The sequence below is a fragment of the Cygnus olor genome, chromosome Z (assembly GCF_009769625.2).
Source record: "Cygnus olor isolate bCygOlo1 chromosome Z, bCygOlo1.pri.v2, whole genome shotgun sequence".
Taxonomy (NCBI): Eukaryota; Metazoa; Chordata; class Aves; order Anseriformes; family Anatidae; genus Cygnus; species Cygnus olor.
The window spans coordinates 20,485,429-20,501,319 of record NC_049198.1 but is presented as its reverse complement, the minus strand read 5'-3'; the positions used below and the strand labels follow the sequence as shown (position 1 = coordinate 20,501,319).

The following is a 15,891-nucleotide window of genomic DNA, read 5'->3' as shown; positions in this document are numbered from 1 at the left end:
AAAAAAAAAAAGAGGATCACCTACTTACATCCTGGAAATTCCTCATCACCTCCCATTTTGCCCTTTACATCTGCGGATGGAAGTCATCGGGGAGCATCATCTTCATCCTAAATAGGTCCTGAGAGAGGAAAATCTCTGTGTACCACAATATTTTGGGGGACGAAGATGTGGCTTGAGGTATCGGGCTGGAGCTGGGCAGTTTGTCTTAATTATTATTATTATTATTGTTATGTTTAATGCTCTGTCTTCCCAGACTTCCTACTCTTCTCTCGGCATCTCGCTGCCTGCAGAAACAGGGGGGTCCGGGGCGGCCGGGGGCGAGGGAGGGGGCGTGGGGCGTGGCACGGGCGTGGCATTGGGCGTGACATGGGCGTGTCCGGGGCGTGCCCCCCGCCGCGCGGCCTGTGGCGGCCCGTGTCCCGCGGCGCCCCGCAGTCCCGTCCGGCGGTGCGGGGACAGGTGGGGCCGCGCCGCTGCCGTGTGAGTGCGAGGGGCTCGGGGGTTTTGGGAGGGGAGGTTTGGAGGGCTTGGGGGGAGTCCCTCCGGCTCCGTGCTGGGGGTGGGACGGGACACGGGGTGGCTCCTACCCGCCCCAAAGTCACTGCCCCCAAATCACTGCCCCCATATCACTGCTTGCTTCTCACCCTCTCTCCTTCCGTCTGTCCGTCCCGGCTCCCCCAAGCCTTCCCCGAGCCTCTCCCCACGCTGTGCCTTCCCCTCCTGCCTCCCCCCGCGGTGCCTGTGCCCCGTGAGGCTCACCCTCATCCCCAGCCCTCCAGATTTCCCGGCCGTGCCCCCCGCTCCGAGCTCTTCGCCCCGTCTTGAGGAAGCAGCCGCGCCGGAGGTGAGACAGGAGCACGGCCTCCGCCTTGCTCAGGAGGCTGCTCCGGGGCTGTTTTCCCCCCAAAGTGGCCTTTTCCGAGCCACGAGCGGTGCCGGGCATCAAGGAATTGAGGACCCCCGCTCCGCAGGAGCAGCCCCGGGGGAGAGGCGTGCTCCACGTGCTTGGGAGGATCCCAAAATGTAGGGCTGGGAGGACGGCGTCCAGCCGCCTGGGAGTGGGGCGGCTCTGTCTGTCTGTCCGTCTGTCCCGCTGCCTTCCCACGGCGGAGGGGGCTCTCCGGGAGGTGAGGGAGCGGGGCAGGGGGCTTCCGCCTCTTGGGCTGCGGGGTGGGCGACGTTTCGGCCCGGTTTCGGACCCCCCCGCCGCGGGGATGGAGCTGGGCGGTGGAGGAAAAAGCGCGAGGTGGAAAAAGAGGCAGCGGAGCGGCTCTTGCTGTGCGGGGGGAGATCGAGACAAGTCGGCTAAGGCTGTTTGGGCAAATCGGGAATCTTCCTCCCCACTTTGCGCCCCAGACCCGAGAGCGGCTCTCCCCGTGTGAGCAGCCCGGGCGGGTTTTTCTGGCTGCCGGGGCACGGTCGCTGCTCGTTTTCGTGTGCGAGGCGCTCCTGGGGAGCGGGAGCGCCCTGCACTTGCTTGTTGGCTTGGAGAAAGTGCAAGGAAAGACCCGAGGTGCGAAAACCCGGCTTAAAGTCCTCCTGGGCAGCCCCTCTGCCGCCCGAGCGGGGAACAGCAGGCCTTTTTGCGGCGTTTCGTTGCGGGGTGCCCGCCAGCTTCCCACTAGAGGCTCATTTTCGGGAGGAGGGAGGCAGGTTAGGGTGCAGGAAGAGATACTCATACTCGCGGGATGTGCCGGGGAAGCTGCCGCGGCGTTAGTCAAGGAAAACGCGTGACAAATAGGATTTGACTCGTTAACGCAGCTCCCCGAATGCCACGAAATGTCTATCAACTAATTGCATACCGGCAAAAGAGCTAATCAGGTACGTTTCTCTATCCTGACGTGACTCGGCTGCCTTTGCTGACTGTGCCGTGCCCTTCCTGGCTTTGTTTCGCTCAGCCGCAGCAAACCAGGAAACTGGGAAACTTTTTTTTTGTCTTTTTTTTTTTTTTTTCCTCCTACCCTGTACTTTTGCTGCGCCTCTCCCACGCCCGGCGGCGGGAAGGCGAAGGGAGCCGGATCCTGCCCTGCACCTTCCCCATCTCCCCTTCCCCATCTGCCGGCCAAATCCCGGCCGTGCCAGGGCAGGGTCTGTGCCAGCTCCCCGCCGGCTTGTCCCGGAGCGGACGGAGGACAGGACCTCTCGTAAAACACGTATGGCGAGTGCCTGTGGCAGGCGGGGATGAATGGAAGGTCTGGCGTCGTCCTCAGGGGCGCAGCCTGATTCTGCAAAGATAATTTTACAGCCTGGCGTTGGTATCGGTTTCAGGCTAGTGGATGTCTGCAGCACTGAGCCGCTTCCCAGATCCTGTGCAGCTGGGAAGGGAGAAGTTCCCCTTCCCTCTCGCTACCCCCCTGTCCCTCACAGCAGCTTTTGTCCTGCTCTTCTCTCCTGAACTCACAGCAGGTGACACGCACAGGTGCGCTTTTTCATTTCTTTCCCCATTGCCCAAAAACACTTTAAGTTTGAAGGGCTGATAGACTTGGTTACCTTTTTCTCTGTTATAATTTATACTTCAAAAAGTAGTTCTGAATATTAAGAGGAAGCTGATCTGTTTGGGAGCCCAGCACCGAGAGACTTGCAGAGAACCTATATCTTAAAAAGAGTTAAAGTATATAAGAAAAGAAAAAGCTTCATGGTTTGCTTTGAGATTTAATGTTCAGCGCTTTCTGCTCACTTAATTTTACTTTAAATACTCTTTCAGAGGTGGGTGGTTGCTCTCAGTGGTTGTGCAGGGCCATGGAGCCCCTGCAGGTGCCTGGCGGCCTCCCACTGGTACCCAGGCTAAGTGCTGCAGCTACAGAGGGCAAATGCTGCCTAAATGGTGAAAAGTGAACCTTTTCCTACTTGAAAATGTTGGAATGTTTCAACAAAAACATTAAGAAAATAAATAATTCATTTTTTAGGCCTGATTGTACTTTTTTTTTTTTAAAAAAAAAAGTAGTTCCTTTAAAAAGCAGGACAATGAAAGCTAAAAAGGGATACACAGTGCAATTTTTTGGAGCCTGTTCAATTGCCCTGTTCAATTTACAGGAATTTTTGCAAAGTTGCAGGTGATGTAGCAATTAAGAGTTTTTCTGTCTTTCTGATACTTGGGTGAAATCCCAGAAGTAATCGGGATTACTTCAGCTGATATTAAATATGAAAGTCTAGCCTAATGAGAGACACCAGAGGAACTCAGATGTCTCTCTTCTTTACCTGTCTTTGGTTTCAGTGTTAAATGCTGGCCATTGAACAGGAAACACTGAATAGTGCAGGGTTCCCCTCCCACTAAAATCATGTAGTAAAATGCTTACCATGTGTCTGTCGATGTGTCTTGATTTTATTTTTTTTCGTGTCTTCTGCTACTTATGCTCTGTTTATGATGGTTACAGAAAGCACTTTATTACTTAAGATGTTGACTAGAGAAGACCTGTAAGCAGTTCATAGACTGGATAATGTGAACAGAATACTGAATTTAGAGCAGCGCAGGTGTAAACAGGGCCTTGGTTGTTATCTTGGTACTGTGTGAGAATCAGAGGAACCAGATTTTTAGCTTTGAAATCCAGAGCTTACACACAAATCTCATCTCTTGTAAACTACCACTTATAGAGCCTATCCAGCCCAAAGTAAGCTCTGGGTGCCACTCACAGAGTAGCACGGATGTCACAGGGAGGATGAATTCAGGTGGCAATAAATAAACTCATTGAGTCATCGTATTTGCCAGGAGCAATGGTATTTGGATTGCTCCTCTCCGCCGTGTCAGGGCCACGTTACTCATCACGGTAAAAGCAGCGAACGCTGACTCTTATCTCCCTTCACCTAACCATACCACCTCCACCTCCTGCTGCAGTTGCACCATCCGTTCTCCTGTCCTAAGTGCTTTTGCCCTTGTGCTACTTTTTCTTCTTTTTTATTTATTTATTTTTTATTTTCTATTGCGCTGGTGTGGACCATTGGAGAGGACCGGTGCTGAACTATTCTGATGAACTCTTCTGGGTTAAAAATACCTTTTTTTTTTTTTTCTTTTCCTGTGGCCTTGTCTCCCCCCTGCCCTTGATGTGCTTCCCAATCTGTTTTATTACACAGCGAGAAAAACAGTTGTTCCAGCATGAGTAAGGGGTGACGTGGGATTAGGAGTGAATAATGGGGGGAGAAGTTGATTAAGATGACATCGGTCCCTTTAAAACCACTCTCTAATTGCAAACTTACCCTGTAAACAGCCAGAGTTGCTGTGCTCAAGAGAAGCTTCTTGTCGCAGCTTTGTGAATTCCTGTGTGTTCCCTGTGGGCATTTAATTGTATTGTGAATTCTTTGTAGCCCGGATTATCTTTTATATTGATATGGTGCCTTGCACATTGGGCCCTGTGCCTGGAGCCTCTATTCAAAATCTTTTTTTTTTTTTTAAAGCAGTACCTCACCAAATGGGTGTGAATGTGGTTCTAAATCTGTACAGTGTGCTTTTAAAACACATGCAAACAAATACTATGTACAGTGCAAAAAGTTAGTAACTTTCTCTAGGCTTCTCCTGGATGGAAGTTGAAGAGACCCCTGCTGTCCCAGGGGCTGTATGTCGGACTTATGGGTATGTCTGAGATAAAAACATAGCTCACCAAGAATAACTCCGTTCCTTTTATTTTTTTGTCGCCCAACAAAAGAAGGGGACACTTCTGCTGGGGTTTGAAACACAAAGATCTGTTTGTTGATTTCGAAATAATTTGCATTGTATCATCAATCCCAAAATGGCTTAAAACAGAGTCACAAAAGCCTGATTCAATGCTTCTCTGTATGTTCTTAGAGTATGGGTACATTTAACGTTGGTACTGTTCTCTTTCTTTCAGGAAAGTTATCTGAGGTGACAATTTTTTTTTAAATTTTTATTTTTTGATTGTTTTTTTGCCTGATCAGTTACAAAGTAAAGTGTCTGGAACGTGTTACTGGTGTTTGAAGCTGATGTTTTGTGATGTGTACCAGAGCAGAGTGCAAGGTGACCAGAAAGTAGAAACTCCTTGATCTAGAGCTGCTGTTGCTGCTGGAGGAGAAAATATCTTTTGGAGTGGGGAAACATGTTTCTGCTCAGTAAAGTTTTGAAATACAATCTTTTTTAATATATCTGTCTTTTTGTGGTAAGGACTTAACAGACAATATTTTCACTTGTTTTCTTTTGGTAAAATGTTTGCAGTTTTCTCTTTAATTAAAAGGTATTGGCTGAAGTGTCAAGAGTATCAGGGTTGTAGGTCAGATATGCTCATTTATTCTGTTAAGCAAATACTGTGGTATTTGTTTGCCATGTGGTGTTACGAATAGATAGGGATGGACTACATAGACAGTACATAGATAATGTCTATTGTCTGTTCAAAGCAGTAGTAGCTCATAATGTTGCTTTCTCCTGTAAAGGTGAAAATTACTTAAATCCAGATACACTGCAGTAGAATAGTGTATTTTACAGTGTTTACATTTACATCATCCATGACAATCCCTTTTTTATTTGCTTGGATGTACAGTTGGAAATATCTGGATTGAATTACATTCTTTAATCGCTTTTGTACTCAGAGTTCTGTGGCTTGTCTTTCTGTACTGAAATAAAAGACTCATTTTTGAGACTTTTAACTGTACAGAATGGGCCTGACAAGCTTTTAATTAAATTACTGTAATGCATTTAGGACGTGCCTTGTCCACCCTTATCACTCATGACAAGATGTATGAAAGACTATGTACAAAAGCCAAAAGACTGGTGTAGTAAGTGACGTGTTGACCACCAACTTTGAAATTAAACCTTTCACAAAACTGTTTTTGAGCCATGTTTCATGGGACTTTATTATAGATGCTAATTTCTTCTGCCTCTTGTATTACTACTGTGGTGCCAACAACTTCGTTTCTGTAGCACCTTTTGTTCTGCAATAAGCTAAGTTGTTAGAGGAGGCTGAGTTTGTTTTTTCATGAAGTAATAAAACTGTAAAGAAAGGCTGTAAATTGTTTCACGCATAGCTCTGGTGGTCAAGAAGTCCGCTCATTTTAAGTTTTAACCAAGAACACAACTCCTACGTTTTGGAGAAGGGAGAAAGCTGGGAGGAGGGAGTGCAGAAGTTATAAGCTGTTAAAGGTCTTCTTGACTCCCTTCAACAACTCCTTTCATGAATGCTTGAAATGTCACGGAGTAAGAAGTTCCCCATCCGAGTTTCATGTTATCCTGAAACTGCTCCCCAAAATCTAATCAGTCCATTGGCCTGAGGGAGTTCTGGGTTGATCTGGAGTTCTTCCCGATTCATTGAAAGGAGGCTGCTACTCTATTTTAAAACTAAACAGCTTATGTGCTCCATTTGACCTACATTTAAAGCTATTGAATGGAAAACTACCTCTGGACCTGTGGGAATTGTGCAGTATGGTGTTCTGTAGGCACTTCATATGTGTCCTTGAGGAACGTAATTTCATGTCATCCAAGGTGTCGGAGCATCAGACAAAACTTAACTGAACCGAGACAGGCTTGTGCTAACAAAGGGAGCTGCTTTTACAGATGATGAAGTTGTATGACCTTGGCTCATCTGTTGAGACAACAGTTGTGGGAAGAGGTCCAGTCCTCCGCCCGTCAGAGGGAAAGCGTCTCACTGTTTGGACCCAGTCAGCTGGGTGAACCTGCAGCTGCATCGTGTGTGTGGAGGACGGTGAGCGTGGGTGAAAGCAAATTCCTTGGTCTGAGTGTGAACAGTGAAATCATCTGGAGGTGAGGTAGAAGAGACAAACCGCTGTGTTTAGAAACCTGCTTGGGTGATGAGGGTTGTGGTGTTGCTCTAGGTTCAGACAGTGGTGTGTGGCCTGGTAGTTTTGCATAGTAACTGGAATACTGAGCTGGCACCAACACTTTGGTTTTGTTCACAGCTTTGCTGTACCAACAAGTGCAAAAAGTGCTGCTTTTTCTCTAGTGACCTGCCCTCTGCTCTGCACAGAGAATAAACCAAACATGCTGACCTCCTCCACAGAACGCTGAAACCTGTACCTGAAAAGTGCCATCTCAGACTTTTTTTGGTAACAGAAATGTGTAGATATAAGCTCAATCTTTCTACTGGAGACATTCCAGCTTTCCTCTCCTTTCCTGCTGTTGCATGCTGAGTGTTTCTCATGTGCTGTTGTTTTACAGGAACGTCAGTATTAGTCTGAGTACTCTGCTTCTTGCCAAGCTTCTGCACTGAAAGTATTATCGTCTCCTGCGTTATTCTAATGTGGCACGTCCACTGCCTAATGCACTTTGTTGATGGATTTTTTTTATTCTATATTTTTTTCTTGAGCTATTTGTATTTGGCAATCTTTCAGGATCAGAAACGGGGAAAATATGTGTGGTTGATATGGCCTGGTTCATCCCTACGCACTGTCTAGCTGAGCTGATCTATTTTAAACTGCAGCCATGTGTTGTTGTCCTGGGTGGTCTCTGAGTGTTTGGGAAGATGATAAAAACTGCATTCTGCTGTGGTAGTGGAAAATGCTGATAGAAGGTGGAAAATATTCAGTATCTCTCCCAGGTGGAATTGTGCATTACAGCACACCTGTGATAAACATGGTGTGTTTCATTCTGTTCTTTTGTGAAGTTATTAATCAGTGTTAAACTAATATAAAGACACTCTAGCCTTCACAATGCTGTTTCATACACTCTTCTTGAAAGTGCAATGTACTGAAGACTTTTTGAAATTCCTATTAGCACAGCAACTAAGATCTAAGTAACCAGATCTGGGGCAAAAGTCACCCGTCACAACTCTGTCATGTCATTAACATATTTTGCCCATAATATCAGCCTCTACTTGACATTTGGTGTTGTGCAAACTACTGCATATTTTTTGCTCGGAAGTGGAACAAAAAGCTCATATCCATTTGAACCTGAATTTTATTAATAAGATCTGATTTCTAAAAATGTTTTAAGATTCCCTTTGCTAACAAAGCCAGTTAATATTTTTAGCTGATGGAGAGACTTGTTTCCGTGTAAACTTTTGAGGGTAGGTTGTCTTCTGGCTGCTGTCCCACACAGCATTGCTTTGCCCTTTTCCTTTTGTCTCCATAGGCTGTCCGCTTCTCTGATTCATCTGGACTGGATGTTTCCTCTCTGTAATACTTGTAGGCAGCTGTGAATGTCTCTGCTCCATACTTCTAATTGAGTCCTGACCAACAGCTCTTTCACAGGAACCCTTTGGATGCCCAGCACATCTGTAGTCCTTTGAAAGGTACCTGCACAGCAAGTGCAAATGTTTTTCTGGAATTGCTCTTAATGCCAAGCCAAAGTGAAGGTGCTCCCTTTCTTTTATGCATGTCTCGTGTCCAAGCTCTGGGAAACTGGATCACCTTGCAAGGGGTGCAGTCACCTCAAAAGGGAAAGGTGCTATGGAAAGCTATTGACCAAGCCATACTGCAAGCAGCATCCAAGACTGCCTGGGTGGAACCCAGAAGCTTATTCAGATTTCAAACAGTATCAAGTGGGAGTTTATAAAATACTAGTTTCTGTCTTTTCACCCCTGGACTCAAAGTATAAGCACAATGTTATCTCGACAGTGTCTTTCTTGACTATAGGGTGAGTCTGCAGGGTCACTTTCTCCAGCTGTCCCTGACATTTGGGCATCCCTTTGCCTTCTGTTCTCCACCCCTCTGTGATTCCTCCCTTGAGGACAGAACACAGCAAGCACTGGCTGGGAAACATCTGGCTTTTTTGTAAGGCATTTCCACATCAACTCAATTTCTAAAGCTGCATTGCACTTCTGCGTTAACTCTGGTCAAGCGTAAACCAATTCTTTATCTTTATCTTTTTTTTTTCCCCAAGTGAAGATCTTTGGGGTGTAGATGAAAAACAGGGCTGCTAGGAGAAATTAGAAGTCTATTCATGTTCTTATTACTTTGCTTGGTTATTCTGACTGAGAGGCCTGAATCTCCAAGCAACAGTATAATGTGTCTTCGTGGGTTGCCTGACACTAATACTCCTGATTATGTTTTGTACCGATTAACTAGACCTTTCATCATGCTGAAGAATGTTGATTTAAAAAACAACTGAAAAAAACAGAAGGCCTTTATATCCAGCTGCACATCCCCTGATGATCTGGGACTGCATCCCTATAAATTATCACCTCTGCACTGGAAAGATTTAGGATGTGGCCATACAGCAACTTCCTGGAGCACTCCAGAAAGCACATTCACAACATCAGCTGATGTGCCAAGACTGAACTTGTGAGCAGCAGCTTTTTTTTTAACGACAATGACAGCAGACTTCCGTGTTCCAATACTTTAGTTTAAAAACAACGCTGAGCACAGATTTCCTTTAAAGTGGCTCCTCTGAAAATGGCCCTAAAATCCCTGCCATCTCCTCTCAGTGCTCAGCAGCCTGTGTTGCACTTCCCAGGGCTGGCGGCTGTGCTGTGTGCATTGCAGCAGAAGGTTGTGGACACAGCCGGTCCCAGCTTTCTTTTGAAAGAGCCTGCTAGGGAGGATGTAGTTGCTGATGTTTACAGTGTGCAACAGCATGTCCGCTATGCAGTATAGTAGCGTAAAAAAAAAAAAAAGGTGGGTGGATAGGGAGGGTGTCAGTTCTAGGTCATATGCTTTTAAAATTTATGCCTGCCTAGTGCAGTGCAAGCAACACTGGAGCAAAAGGAATGCATTATTTTGCTGCCGAGGATATCAGCTTAGGACCTGAGGGTGGGTAAGTTGAGCAAGTGCAAGGCGGCGGGAAACAATGGTAAAGGAAATTAGCCCATGTCAGCATGAGTGAGTGGTGTGGGAGCAGCTCAGCTTCTGAAAATTGCTGCATTAAAGGATGAACAAAATAACGTGTTGCAATTCCACACCGGTGTTATCAGTGTTGCTGCTTACTAATATTTTGAACCCAGCAAGATTGCAGGTGGTGCAATAAAAGTTCCATAAATCGGCAGTGACTCTGCATCACGTCATCTGAGGTGACAGTAACTGAGCTGAGTGTGTGCTATAGGCAAGATATGACTGTAGAAAAATACTTCTTCATTCAGTATTGATGAATATTTTTTACTTTCTTTGCTCACTTCTTTCTTAAGTACTATGCTCTTAAGGTAACTATATATATACACGTATATATTTGTCTCCTCTTCCCATGAATCTCCTTTCTGCTATATTTTCATATTACAAAAGACAGCACAGTGTCCCCATCTTTGCCTATCATGGATGGAAATTTATAGTCTTTTTTTTTTTCTCTCTATTGATTTTCAATTTCTGCATTGTTGAATAGCTACAGGTACATTGCCATTGATTATTTGGTTACAAAATGTCAATGGAAACGAGAAGTCTTGTCTGCTTTTATTTTCCATTGGTATTAGCTAGATTCACAATATGTTACCTGTGTAACAAATCTCATTCCCAGATGTTTTAAGGCGTCTGCTCTGCAAGATGAACTCTTGCTACACCTCTTACCTCTTTTTGTTCAGCTTCTGTGGAGTGCCCCCCACAATGACTACTTAATGACAATATATGCCATTGTTCTGTTAAATAATGGGTGAACATAAACTAAGTTCTCTACCCATTCTTGGTAGCAAACTGTTTATATTTTAATTAATTGGACATATAAGATTCTCATGTGATTCACCTGTTAACTCTTAATGAGGATAGATGATGTGATGGAGCCAACCCAGTGGCTCAGCTTGCAGCTGAAGGAAAGGGATGGTCTCACTCTTATCTCTCTTCATATTTTCACAAGTACCTTTAAGGTAGGTACAAGCAATTTTGCTCATAACAGGAGCAAATTCTAAACCATCCTACATGGAGGTGTAAGAATGATGTAGACTTTGTGCAATGGTATCACATAGGAGAAGTAGGGAGAACTTTAGACTGAACACAAATGTGGCATCATTAGCTGAGTCTGTTTTGCTTATGGCCTGCCCATTCTCAGGGTATACTAATAAAGTATTGAGGACTGTTATGAGGATGCTTCTACCTACTTTCTCTATGCCTTGCCCTAAAAATAGGTGAAAGCTGAAAAGGTTCTTACCAAAGCAATCAAATAACTATGGTGTATACTCAAAACAAGAAATTTTTATCATCACAATGAGAGAAAATTAAATGCCATTAATTCTGTTTTGTGGATGCATCCACAAAGCCCTTTCATTCTTAGTCTTCTAAAATGTGAACTTTCGATGTCATGAGACAGCATTTTCATTCTTGGTATTCAGCTAGCACTTCCACTCCCACTACCTTTATAGAACTCATCTATGAATTGTTTATTGAAAGTAAAGTATTTCCTATACAGGTTAAAAACAAAAAAAACCCACTGCAGCTTAAATATCACTTCTTAGCCCTCTAGATCAGCACAGTTTTACATTGTGGTTTGCTTGGTTACTAACAATGTGTACATGCTTTAGAAATACCACACTTACAAATACTTTGACGTATCTGTCAGAATTACCCCTGCTCCAGAACAAAGAAGTCCAAAAGGGGTAAAAGCTGTGTGTTATGAAGACACCGACTTGTAGAGGAATGAATGGGTTGCACAGAGCACATGCCTGTGATGCTCATCTGAACATACCAGATTGCCTTACCGTTGCCTTGTCCCCTGGTACTCACTTTGTGAAAGCCTGCTCAAAGTGACACAAAGACTAGCTGATCTTGAAATAAAAATTAAAACACTGCAGAAAGTTTTCTGTTTGTATAATTAGCAAGGAGGAAAAAGGAGGAGCTATTAAGTCTTTTGGTTAAGCAGGAGATTAACCTGAGTCGGATATGGCCCAAATACTAAATGAATAATTTGCCAGAGGTTTTTGATAAGGGTAATGATGTGTCATAATCTAATGGAAATGCGGTTGCATTAGTACAAATATTACATCATAGGCGAACCTTATTTTGACTTCTAGGTGAAAGTTGTCATGGGATGTGTGTCATGGGGCTCACTGTGCAGGCGGGATTAGGTGACTTTGTGAGCTGCTGTCACCCCACTGGCATGAAACCCAAGGGAGCCAAGTGCAAGTCATGCACTGGCAGACCAATGAGAAGAGCTCCTGTGGTAATCTGGGTGCAGGAGCCTCTCAGCAGCACACAGGTAGGCAGGTGATGCTAGCTGAAGGCAGGGTGGCTGACATACCAGTGCTGAAGGGGGTTTGGTAAAGGCAGGGGAGTACTGATAAATAGTTAAAATTCTAGCAGCTTTACACCCAGTTTGTTTTTGCCTTTCTCTGAAACGATGGGAATATGAGGATTAAAAAACGGGTAGGTATGTAGTTTATGGTGGTTGTTTCCGAAGTGACACTGGGAATTCTTTCAGGGACCAGCCCAGTGTCTTTCTCATACTTGAGTTAAATTGATAATTGAGTTCAGACTTGTAAGGAAACTTCCTTCCAGGCTACGTTTGCATGGGCTCTTTGGTCCTGGAGGGCCTAGGATTAGTCCCTAGGATTGCTTTCAGTTGCATCACCAGGTAATTTAACGTATCGGTGATGCCCAGTCCTTTGCTGCCATGTTGTAGCACAAAGTCGTTTTTGTGGCTTTGGTTCTTGTGTTGTGAAGTACTCCTCGTGCATGTGATGGACAGAGTGATGGCTTGCCGAGGCGCGGTGTGTGCACGTCTTAACTAACGATCTGGCACATGATTGTCTACGGTTATGCAGGCAGGACCAGACACGATGATCCTGTGTCCTCGCTACATGATTTCATCATCAGCTTAAACGTCTATGACAGGGCTGCTACTCCCACCTTTCCACCTTCCTGCAGCATCCCAGCTCAGGTGTCTTGCTGTTTCCTTTGCATGAGCTCCCTCAGGTTCAGCCACTGTGCTGACTGAAAAAGGAACTTTTTCCGCAAGATTATGATTTCAGTTGGGTCAGTGAGCTGCTGTGGCTTATCCTGCAGCTGCCTGAGGAGCAGACCCATCAGTAGGGCTGCCATGGGACTACACGCTGGGAGTTCTCTATTCAGCAGTCACTGGTCATTGGATCGGTGTATGTGGACCAGGAGGATGCCTGTTTGACATTAGGTGGGAGCAGGGCAAAAATGGGGCTGTACTCATGCTCTGTGAAGAACCTGAAACAGTTCCCATAGGGAGGAGCTTTTCTGTGCCCATTAGCAATCAGCCTTGCTTGAAGTCTGCAGTATCCATTCCTTTAACACATTGCATGTGGGCATGGAAGGAAATACAAATTGGTTTTTATTTTACCCAGCATCAGAATGGGAAATCTACTAGGCTGACAGGAGAAAAAAAAAAAATTAAGTAATGTGGTTGAAATGAATTGTGTTTTCACTAGTTCTGCTGCCTACAGACTACTTTACTTGTGTAGGTAAATGGTAGTTTTGATGCTAGTTTAAAAAGCAAAGCATTAAATAATGAGGTGCCATACAACGAATTCAATAAGGGTGACAATACAGGGCAAGTATTAGATCTCTTACTGAATACTGCTGGTGTGGGAATTTATAAGCAGACATTCTAATGCAGTTTCTAAACCTCCTTCATCTATTTTTGAGATGTCCACATTCTTTCCAAAGGGATTTACATTTATTTGGAAATGTGCTATTCCCTCACCAATGTCTGCTGGAGGTGGTTGATGCACACTAAGGAGTAATTTTTATTTTAAAATGGGCTGGCTTCAGAGACAAAGTGTGAAATTTAATCAAGGTAACTTTTAACTAATACATCTATTAAAAACTTGGAAATTTCCTCAAATCCCTCTGTTACACAGAGTTGTAACTAGAGCACTGCCATCTGACAGGAACAGTGCTTACAAGCGATATTAACAACAACAACAAAAAATCCACCTAATGCTAAGCAGGATGTTGCCAGCCTACATGTGAGATGAAACTTCCCCAAAATGCACTGTTTAGTGGAGAGAAGACATAAAGGATCAGGAAGGTCACAGAAACTTTTCTCAGGGAAATCTATAACACCAGGTGATACCCAACTTTGTGGCAGAATATAGGTGAGTAACCAATCCGATGTAATAGGCATTTTGTACTTGTTTGCAGCCTGGCATAAGGGAGTAAAGGAGTTAAAATAACTGCAATTATGTAACAACACAACCTTGGGAAATAGGAAGGGCAGAGCTAATATTTCCCAGGTAAAGCCAAAGATATGATCTGTGAAATGTTCTGATTTAATTACCCTGTGAACTTCAAAAGCAAAATTAACAATGGTATATTAAGTGATTCTGAAGCATTAATGTTTCATAATTGTGCCTGAATGTGTCACCCAGTATTACTGTCACTTCTTGTGCTATCGTTTTGAAATCAGACCGGCATGGGTCAATGTTCTTCCCATCTTCCTGCAGGGTCTGTGGGATGGGGGAGTCCTTCCCTCATAACCTGCTGGATATGTCAGAGGGGTAACATTCCAGAAACTTTGCTTCTGGCATCTGACTTGGGTGAAAATTACCACACTGAAGCTTGTACGTTATCATATTTTCCTGTCTTCTGCTAAGAGGTCTCTGTAAGACTAGGGCCCTTTTTACTAGAGCCTGTAGGACAAGGGACTTTAAACTAAAAGAGGGTAGGTTTAGACTAGACACAAGGAGGAAATTCTTCATTCAGAGGGTGGTGAGGCACTGGCACAGACTGCCCAGAGAAGCTGTGGATGCCCCATCCCTGGAGGTGCTCAAGGCCAGGCTGGATGGGACTTTGGGCAACCTGGTCCATCTGTCCATCTGTATGGTCCCTTCCAACCCAAACCATTCTGTGATTAGTATCTCCACCTTTCTAATAACAAGCTTTTCTCTGTGAAGAGAAAGTCTTGCCTTAATGTTAATTAATTAAATTAATTGAGAAGTTGGTTTCTGGAGTGACAAAGCTGATGTTGGATTCCCAGTGGTATTGTTTCATTTTGCTTGGTTCTGTCACGCTCTTCTGCTTGATTCCTTTGTTTAGTAGCCATCAATGTAAAACATTGCTTTTTAAATTACTATTTAAAAGCAGATTTTGATACATTTTAATATTTAAAAACTACGTAGGGGGAATAAATAAGCACAAAGAATGGCAAATATCTTTCATGTGGGTTAAGCCAAGGAATGCTAGAAGCTTGTTGTTCTCATTTAAAGATAAAGAATGTGTGAGGCATACCAGTAATTCCTATTACAAGAATCACTAATGTTTTTTGCATAGTAATAGCACTTGTAACAGCTTAATACCTACCACTTGTCATCTTGTGGCATTCTCGTATAGTTTGCTGATGTGGCATTTTTGGATGGAAAATGCACGTTCTTGGCTGATGTAAATGATCTTATGTACCCCTCCCTCTCCAGTAAAGGTAATGGTCACATTTGAAATTGGTTCTGCAAAGTTGGGTGCCTTAACTCAGCTGCAGTTATTTCAGCTGTCTGCTGAGCTCTAGGGAACCAGAGGCCAGCAAATAGCTTTACTCTTTTGACACAGCCCATTCTATCATTTGGCTCACTTACACCCCTATATTTACAATGACAGAGGCACATTTGTTTAAAGGTGTCTTTAGAAATATTAGCGCAGCTGGCCTGAACAGAGGTACACAGGATGACTCCCATTGACATTTTTAAATAAAAAGAAAAATAGTGCTCATTTCTTTCTAAGAGCTGAGTACCTTGCCTAAGTTTTTCATAGGTGATTTCACAGGTTTCATAGACATAATTTCAGGTCTTGTTTTCCAAATGCATGTGCTTCAGGGGGCTGCATATATGTTCTTTAGAATTTTTTTGACTGGGCAGACTGAACATAAATTACTTTTTTTTTTTTTTAATTTATGTTAATTGCTTCTCGTACATCATTTAAAATAACCCAATTTTGAAAAATCAGTCTGCTAGTGTGCCTTCTGTAATTTTGGGAGAGTTTACTACAGTCTAGATGCCATTTTTAAAATAAATTTCCCTGTTGCTAGCACATTCTAGTTGCTTTTTGTAATGCTATTACAAGCAGAAAGTAGAACTTTGGAAACAAAAATGCTGATGTGCTGATTCTGTAAATATGTTAACATTT

At 44.0% G+C, this 15,891-nt stretch overlaps 1 protein-coding gene across 6 annotated transcripts in view; it reads left to right on the top strand.

Annotated features, from left to right (window-relative positions):
* The first annotated feature begins 366 nt into the window (after positions 1–366).
* ELOVL7 (ELOVL fatty acid elongase 7) overlaps positions 367–15,891 on the top strand; it is a 32,735-nt gene continuing 17,210 nt past the window's right edge. Inside the window, exons 1-2 of one of the 6 annotated variants that reach the window (XM_040541593.1) lie at positions 8,032–8,186; positions 8,962–9,177. The gene's annotated coding sequence lies outside the window, so the exon portion shown is untranslated. Of the gene's footprint in view, positions 481–680; positions 845–1,070; positions 1,128–8,031; positions 8,187–8,961; positions 9,178–15,891 lie in introns of those variants that run through there. The other 5 variants (XM_040541597.1, XM_040541599.1, XM_040541596.1 and 2 more) reach the window with 5 other exon arrangements.